The sequence below is a fragment of the Coptis chinensis genome, chromosome 2 (assembly GCF_015680905.1).
Source record: "Coptis chinensis isolate HL-2020 chromosome 2, ASM1568090v1, whole genome shotgun sequence".
In the NCBI taxonomy this organism is placed as follows: Eukaryota; Viridiplantae; Streptophyta; class Magnoliopsida; order Ranunculales; family Ranunculaceae; genus Coptis; species Coptis chinensis.
This window is the reverse complement of record NC_141457.1, coordinates 35,867,293-35,877,204: the sequence shown is the minus strand read 5'-3', so window position 1 is coordinate 35,877,204 and position 9,912 is coordinate 35,867,293.

Genomic DNA, 9,912 nt, shown 5'->3' with positions numbered 1-9,912 from the left:
GCTCGGAAAGAGCTTTGTAATGGTCCAAGCCTTGGCCCAATCAGAGGAGCAGAAATGGACGAAAAGTCTGTGGAAGTCAACTGCAGCTGAAGAGGCCTTTTTGGACTGAAAGAATTGGGTTTTGGGCCTGATTCTCTGGCCCAAACCCTGGCTCCAAGCCCATGCACGAATTTTGGATCTGAATGTATAAGAACAAAAGCTTAAGTCTTTGTTAATGGTAGATTAATTAGTAGAGAATTAGGGTTCATAGCTTAGAATAGAAAGTAGCCATTAAAATAGCTTCTAGATCTAGATTTAATTGTTTTCTTTAATTAGTTTCAAATCCCTTATTAGATTAAACATTTGAATATTGTTCTTCATTTGATTAGATCAATAAAGTAGTATTCTTTATCCATTTCGATTTTTGCCAATTCCAATTCTAGATCTAATTTCAATTCATGTCCTTAGTTCAATTTAGTCATTAAATTAGATTTCCTTATTGTTTAATTAAATAAATTTCAATGCTTTATATTATGTTTAGTTTTAATATAAATGGAAATGATTATGAATGATTCAAGGCTAAACCTCCATTAGAGGGGTTGTGAAGCCTTGATGAAAGCTTGAGTCCGATTATCGTAGAGTCGCCATATTTTTTTCTATTCCACTCTAGAAATGATTAGTTCACCATGAGAATGGGTTTAATTGTTCACATGCTAGTTATAATTGGTAGAAATGCCATGTATAATTAGGGATTAGGAATAACCAATTGTTCTGCGGCGATTCAATTCGGATTACTGATTTTATTCGTCATTAGTGGATTAAGTTGAGTTATGGTGGAATCAACCCCCCTCTAACTCCTTATCATAGAATCAACGTAGCATTCCCTTAGTATTCTGATAACCGACTAGTTGCATCTTGTGGGTAGTTGCATCGTAGTATAATTCCCTTCGTAAAACTCTCATAGACTTAAAAACGACTAGTTAGATTAGAAAACATCCATGCTAGAGCACTAGGAGTGGAACGAACTCTATCTACTCCACTATATCTCAATTGGTTGAGAGTAGAATAATTCTTTGATAAACAGATAGCATCAGTAATAAGTTTAGTTTACTTACGTTTTGAATTCATCGTTTATTTCGTAGGTAGACTATTCATTTTACGTTTATCAGGATTCTTTTGAGAAATAGCAACTTCTCTACACTGAAATCGTAACAAAGGATCCTGTCGTTGCATTCAAAAACTGCAATATTTTCTGTGAGTAGGTCGACGAAACACGGGTGACGGTAAGAGAAAGAATACAATTTTTCCAATGAATACGACCTCGGTTCACTCCACAACCTGTTGTCGTATTCATGTAAAACCCTAAGTTGTAATTTCTCAATAGCATTGTTCTCCTCACCCTAGCACCTGAACATAATAACAATAATACCATTAAACTGAAACAGTTTGTACGACTTTGGTGGGGATTTAGTCTGTGGTAGCCCAATCCTCGTCTAAGATTCGAGGGCAATGTGAAATACCAATATGCCTACATCAAAAAGAGACCAGTGAAGAGATCCTTTTGCAGCCACTGTGGGCTGGTTTTTGATGTGTTCATCATTAAATGACAACTCCAAGTCGTTCAACCTTCTCCATTTCAAACTTCGGGAATCAAACAATTCAACATACTTGATGATGATAGATTACTTAGTTTTACTTGCTCGGGTAGGCCTTACAGTGTTGAAGTTGGGCTTTGACAGTCGAACTATAGTGAAACCCAATGGTTCCATTGAATTCACCAACATTCCAAGGGATTCTGTAAAGAATCTAACCCTAGGAGTATTGAGTCGATAGACCTCTCCTGTCGTTGGTTTGCAAATGTAATATTTTTGGTTTTTCTCATAAGGTGTGGTCAAGAGAACAATACATTGCATTGAAGATGCATCGATGGTTGTACCGTACGGTTTGTACTTCAGTGTTGGGGTTGCAATAAGAGGGTTGTTGTCAATGCTGGATGCGAAAGATACTGTGGATTCCTATTTCTTGTTAGTATTTATAAGGTAACCAAGACATGATCTCGTCAGTAGCGCGTTGTCCATTACAAAGGAATTTCAACTTGTAAGGCTTCCCCATTCTCTGGACATAAATTTTGACTTCTGGACAAATGGGAGTGGAACACGTTTAAGAACCTCTGCCCACATGTCTGTATGCAACTCCTTTCCGTTGTTGTTCGAGTGTGCAATAGAAAAAGAGGCCGCCATTGTATGTTTGATCTGTTGGTTGTTTCTGATTTGTATGGCATAAATTGTTTCCATGACTCTGTTTAAGGATTTTATACTGAACAATTTTCTCATGTCTCGGTTACTGTAACCGTTTTCTCAAGTCTCGGTTACTGTAACCATTTTCTCATGTCTCGGTTACTGTAACCATTCTCGTATTGGGTTACTTAATCTGTAGATTGTCGTATTGGTTTATTACATTGCGGGTAGTATAGTGCTTCTTAGGAACTTTTGTCGTACCTAAATTTGTGGTTGATTAACTGAAGGTGTGGTGATCAAATGGTATTGGGGTCTATGTTTTGTTATGGGGAGCTGCGTTTCCCACTTCCCAAAGAGACAGAGAGTAAGTATATAGATCTTCCCATAGATATTTATTAACCATAAATTGACCCTAAATTGATTGGGACTGTTATTTCATTGATTAGGCTATTTCATTATTAGGAGCATTATTTGATTAGGATTACTAAAAACTAAGAAAATTGCATTCATATGTTTAATCATTATAGGGATTTCGCACTCATATCTTGATTCATTTATGCATACATTACTTAACGACTCATTTTTGCAAAGTCTGGTAGTGCCATTTTTGTGGTAACTGTTGGGTAATTTTTTTCAGTCTTTTGTCTTGCCTCCCTCATCGCATCAGACAGCCACGCAAAACTTAAACATAGTGAACATTTCAAGTACTTCCTCCTAGTGTTCAAGCCATTTCAAGTACTCTCTCATTATTTTTCCCTTATGTTAAAGGGTGAAAAAGCTTCCACTGGTTATTGGCTTACAGTATACAGTGGGTGTTGGGAAGATTTGGTGGGCGTGCAACAACTTGTTCCCTACTTTGTCGATTTTGTCCCTTCTGTTAAATTGCCGATTTGCAACTTGTTCATTATATATAAAGGGTTGCAATCCAAATTTCCTATAATTTTGTAGTACTTCAAAACAAAGTGCTTCATTTACTTATTGAATTACTTATTCAGACAAGTACTTCAACAACATCTAAGACTCAAACAAAAAAGGGAAACAAAAATTAGAACAATATATAAACGAGAATTGATGAGTTGCAGATAATGTGGCCAAGAATTATGTGTGAAGACACAGATCCCTTATAGTAAATGTCCATACCTCTAGAAAAGTGGGCTTCTAGTGCTAGTGATGAAGTGAAGCGGTATGGCATTATATATACAAACCACGTTGAAAGCTGGAATGCAATGATTGTGGATGACTGTTCTTGTTGAAGAAATAAGAACGATTTTGGGAGTTCATTTCTGCAAATTCCGTACTGTTGTAGATGCGTGGTCCTTGAAATTTCAAAGCTGAACACCACTTGCTACTTATCTTTTGCGTGATAACATTAGCAGGTCAATGACTTTTTCAGTAAATCGGTATTCGGACAACACATTTGACATTCTCTCCACCAAAGGCAGAAAGTTCGTTGTTGATCTCGTGAAAAGGGAGTTTTCTTGTGGGTGGTTCCAACAGATGGGTATCGTAATGGCATGCATGCAAAAGCCATCGATGTCAATCACCATGGCGGAGAGGGTAGGACATATCACACTTTTGTTGATCGCGACTTCCGCAAATGACATGTGGAAGCGGATATATCTTTGAGGTGTGGAAAGGAATTCCTAGTAGGGAGCAATGGAACATTGAATGTGACGATGAGCGCATTTTACCACCTGAAGGCAAATGCTAAGCAGGTCGTCCCCCGACTATGAGGATGAAGTTTTGGCCATCACGAAAGGGGCCAAAGCAGGAAAGACATTGCACCTTGTGAGGAGAGAAAGGGCACCACAAAATGCCTTGCAAGAATTTTGTTGATGACAAGGGTGCCACTGTACGTCCTTCCAACGTTCCTGCAATGGACAAAACTTTTCCTATGTGATGTTGTAGTTGTCTTATTTTTCCGTTTGTAATGTTGTTTAATTTTGGTGTAATTAGTATTGTGTTTTGGGAGGTAACAGAAGAATATTTTGGAATGCAACAGAAGCTTGTGTAGGGAGATGTAAGGGTTACAGTGGGTAGTATTTACACCACGATCACTTTTATCCACTATGTACTTCATCCATTCATTCTCGTATTGGATTACTACATTGCGGGTAGTACTTAAGAACTTTTGTTGTACCTAAATTTGTGGTGAATATTATTTAGTAACCCTATTATTAACTGAAGGTATGGCGATGAAATGGTATTGGGGTGTGTGTTCAGATTACCGTGTAAAGGTGTACATCTACTCTCTATTTAATATCTAGTTATAAGAATCTCACTACATTTTTTCCACGCCTCTTTTCTCAATTGCAGAATTTTGGGTTTTCTTGAAGTGCAAATGCTAAGTTGGTGAAAATGTCTCCCAGTAGTATATTTTGTATGTAGTAGATCTTTTTGTATGATATGATTATGTATTTTGGAGAAGTTTTTTGTACTCAAATTTGGACAAGTTTTTTTTGTTGGATTCGATATGTTTTGATGGTTTATTTTCTTGTGTTGTTTAGCTATTACCAAATTTGAAGCAGGAAGCAGGTCACATTTAAAACAGTACAAAATTATAAAAGTTTTTGCTGCGCTAAGAGTGTGGCCGACAACAAAAGCTAGCAATAACTAGCAGACCACTTTTAGCCATGTTTGAAAGCGTTACCAAAGTTTGAATGCTTGATATTGAATTGAAACCTAAACCAACATATTGACCAGAAATTGATTGGGTCAAGAGCGTAAAAAACTTACTTCATTGATTAGGCTATTTGATTAGGACTGCTAAAAACATAGAAATTGATTATGTTCTCGTTTCATGGCAGTATAACCATACTACATTGTCGTATGATCCGATTTGAAGAACATGCATAAGAAACTGGAATCCATAATAAACTATTATTTGAAAACCTTTTCTATCACTCAACTTTTACATTAAGCTACATTAATAGTGACAGACAAGTTCTTAACCTTCTCCACCAGCGGCCCAACCATCTCACTCTGCCCACACAGTTCACATTTAAGCATTGTAAGCCCTTTTCTAGCCAAGTTTGGCAACATCTCGGTAAATTCCCTCTCCCCTTGACAACCACTTGGACAGGGGATGTCTTTATAAAGACATACGCCTATCCAGTGATCTATTTCACCACAATAACAAACATCCAAATCACCGTGTAGTTGTTGGAATCCATTGTAGCGAGGGTTGGAGCATATCAAAAACTTGTGCACTCCACCATTTTCATAAAAGACAATGACAACCATTGGATGGAGGCCCTATGGGCCCCACACCATTGTTTTTTATTAGATAGACTAGTATTTGCCCGTGTTGTACGACATAGATACATGTGCCTTTGGCGCGAAACAATTAGTCGCATCTTCGGTGCTCCAAAAGCCTAAAACCTAATCAAGGCTAGCTCAATTGGCCATTATCTATAACCCCAATAGCATCAATTGGGCTAGCCAATTGTGCAGTACCATGTCAAACAACTCGTCGCGCCTTCGGCTCGCCAAAACCCAATTAAGGCTAGCCCAATTGGTCATTATCCCTAAGCCCAATAGCATCAAGTGGGCCAACCAATTATGCAGTAACTATGTCAAATTTGGAGGCCCAACAGTTTATAAGCCCAACCGCAATTGTTGACTTTTGGATAGATCCCATGATACGGATTTAGTTTAACAAAATTGCACAGACCCTTAAAACACTTGGATTTGCCAAGTCACAACTTGTGAGCAGTGATTAGAGCTGTTGGATGGAGGCCCTATGGTCCCCACACCAACCTGTATTATTAGATAGAGATAGATTAGTATATGCTCGTGCCGTACGGCACAGATACGTGCGCCCCGACAAGCATCCGACCCTCGTATGGCTAAGATACGCGCGCCTTTGGTGCCCCCGGCAGCCACATCCACCCCACCCCCTCTCTACAGATACTGGCGCAGCTTCGCCCATTCGCATCTGCACCCTCCCTCCCCCTACCAGACGGCACATATACACGCACCTTTGGCAGCCCCAACACGCATCTACCCCACGTACTAAAAACACTCCAATCGAAGCCCAATAGAAACCCGACAAAAAAGCCTAACCGAAGTACACTAAAAGTCCAGCCGCATTTGTAGATTTCAATAATGATGCCCGGAGTCCACTAAAAGTCCAGCCGCATTTGTTGACTTCAAGAATGATGCAACACTCTTGTTCCACACTATTAAACAACACACACCTCATAAGTTAGATCCAAAGATTCATCCAACACCACCCTTCTTTGTTATATAGGTTATATAGATTTGCTCCTCATATAGATTAGATAGAAGATTTTTTTTTTTCCAATTTTAAGTAAAGTGGACCACAAGCCTGACGTGGACTAAGTGTTTAGGTGGACCAATTATATTCTATTGTCCACGGGACAACTTTTTCATGTATGTCCACAAATTCGATCTACGAGAACGAATTTAGGGACAGACATGTAAAATTTGTCCACAAGACAGCAGCACCCAGGTCCACCTCAGCAACTTAGACAACTCAGCTTTGTGTCCCACTCAAACTAAAACTAGTATACTACTATGCAGTGGGGGCGTGAGAGGAGAGGGAGAAGGAGGAGTGGAGAGGGAGAGATTGAGAAGGCATGGAGAGGGAGAGGAACGAAGAGAAGAGAAGAGATAAGGAATGAGGACAGACAGAAACCAACCAAATGACTTTTTGTCCACATACCCCGCTCGGCCCAGAAAGTTTGCTCCGCTCACTTGATCAAGAAAAAAGTGGTAGTTCACACACCTGGTAGTAATACATGAGAATAAACGCCCCAAATATTCCAATTAATGTGTTTGAAGAGGTCTCGTCGGCATTCATCAATGATTCCTTTCATTGGATAACAAGGGATCCAATAAAACACACTAGTCATCAATCTTCCAGTTTCAGGTTGCTCATTTTAGCATGGAATTTGGGGGCCGAAGAGTTCAAAGAATATTCCAAAGATTGAAGTCACCACCTATCTTGAATACTAATTTCAGATGTTGTTCGAAATACTACATACTCTGGGTGCTTGAGGGATCTCTGTCATTGGTAAACTGCTCTTTTGAACAAGTTGTTGACATATGGATGATGAAAAATTATAAAGGAAAGGAGTCTTGGGCCAAGCAGTTTACTATATTGAGAGAACAAATATTGCAGTCATGTTACACCATTTCACCTATGATAATTCGAACGAATGGAGAGATCATATTACTATGTGATGACAGGTAACTGGTTGCTTATAACATCGAAACTGACAAGCAGACTATGAAAGTTATTTCCAACAACAAAAGCAGGAACCAAGTTCAAGTATTTCCAATTGATGGTAACTTTTTATCACTAATATCAGCTTATGGATCAGAGAATAACACTGAGAAGAAATTGTTTTGGAAGATAAAAAGAAGTGTAAAAAGAAAGAAAATGACTACCATAACAAAGTTCCTATTTTAATATATATTTCCAAGTGATATCCTCTACTGATGACTCACCTATGCAGGTTTGTCATGACTTTTACCTTGGCTACCTGCCTTGCATATGGGTACCAACTGTAAGACACCATAAATTTATAATAGGTTGGCCACCCCTAATATAAATTTAATGAGCATTAATTGTTAAATATCAAACTTAGCATAAAAGAACTAAAAAATAAGATAAATATTTGCAAAACATTTAATCTCATAATTGATGATCAAAGGGTTTAGCATATAGTCTTCTCAAAAAAAATATTTACAAGTCATGACACCTCCTAAAGAAGCCCTTTCCAAAAAGACAAAAGAAGAACATATAACTCCCCGTTATGTACATCTAATTAAAGGTTAGGAGTCCTTGAGCAGAGTAGGTCCCCAACTCTCACACGTGTATCGAACTTAACGAGGCTGAGTCCAAGAACCTACAATAACTATAAGAGGTTAAACCTCAATATAAGCAAGCTTACCCAAACGCTTAGGACCTACTTAGCAATAGAACCATCTTTTGCATATTAGTTAACACTTCATTTAACTTGTACTAGCAAATGATTCAGAATTTATTTTCAACACCACATGATAAGAGTACAACTTGTAATACTTAATATCAAAGAAAAATGGTTATCATTAACCATGGGTAACAAATCCAAACATAAGAAACTAAAAAAAAACAAATATCTTAGAAACTATGACAAGTCCACGTCCCGTAGCTCTTATTGACTATGGCTACAACGGGATCCATACGTCAAATTTAGACCACGACAAGCCCACGTCTAGTAGTACTTATTGACATCGACCACGGCGGGATCCTTTTGCCGGAAATCAACCACATACATATAGCACACTCATTAACTTTAACAAAGCTAAACGTGCAAATAAACATGAACCTATATAAAATAGAACATCATATGTAGATATTGAAAGTCCACTAGCTGCAAACACAATCGAGTGTCATAACATGTAAAAAAATAAAATAAAATAAAATAAAATGGCATGATCAAATTTCAGCAAGGTCAGAAAAACAGTTTCTGGTCTGCGCAGTCTTGGGAAACAATTCATATAAAATTGAATACAACTCCAAATCAGTCAAATCAAAATACTGTAAAATTCAGACACCGAAATCTAGATTTGATCTCAAGGAACTTTTATCTAATTAAGTACCGAAGTCATTGTAATACCTGACTAAACCTCAAGTTTTGGGAATGTCAGAAAAACGGTTTCTGGTCTGCGCAGTCATAGGAAACAATTCATATGAAATTAAATACAACTCCAAATCAGTAAAATCCAAATCCTGTGAAATTCGGACACATAGATCTAGATTTAGTCTCAAGGAACTTTTATCTAGTTAAGTATCTAAGTCATTGTAATACCTGACTAAACCTCACGTTTCGGGAATGTCAGAAATACGGATTCTGGTCTGCGCTGTCATAGGAAACAATTCATATGAAATTAAATACAACTCCAAATCAGTCAAATCCAAATTCTAAGAAATCCAGACACATAGGTGAAGCTTCATTCTCATTGAGGTGACTCCATTGCACCTTGACCAAGTGAATGCTCTTCGATCTAAAATTCTTAATCTTCCTGTCCATTATACAATAGGGATGTTCTTCGTACGTTGTGTCATCTTAAAGTTCAATCTCACTAAGGTCGATGTGGTGATGGCGAGCGTCCTCTCTTAAGAAAATTTTCAACTTAGACACGTGAAAGATGTTATGCATCCTAGATAACTGAATAGGAAGCGACAACATGTATGCTAGTGATCCGACTGCCATAACAAAGTTCCTAGCCTGTTTAATATTAGCTAGAGATAGGGATGTTCTTCATACGTTGTGTCATCCTGAAGTTCAATCTTACTAAGGTCGATGTGGTGATGGCGAGCGTCCTCTCGTAAGAACTTTTTCAACTTAGACACGTGAAAGACGTTATGCATCCTAGATAACTGAATAGGAAGCGACAGCATGTACGCTAGTGGTCCGACTGCCATAACAAAGTTCCTATTTAATATTAGCAAGTGATATCCTCTACTGATAACTGACCTTGCAAGTTTGTCATGACTTTTTCCTTGGCTACCAGCCTTGTATATGGGTTTTGGGGAAGTCTGGAAGACCTATGTGGGTAACCTTTCGGGTGATGGAATAGGGATGCTTGATTAACCTTTGTATTCATCGCCATTCCCTATTTAACTTGGTGCACTGCATTTTTAAAAGCTTCCTGTCGAACCGGCTCTTATTTCAATCCGTGC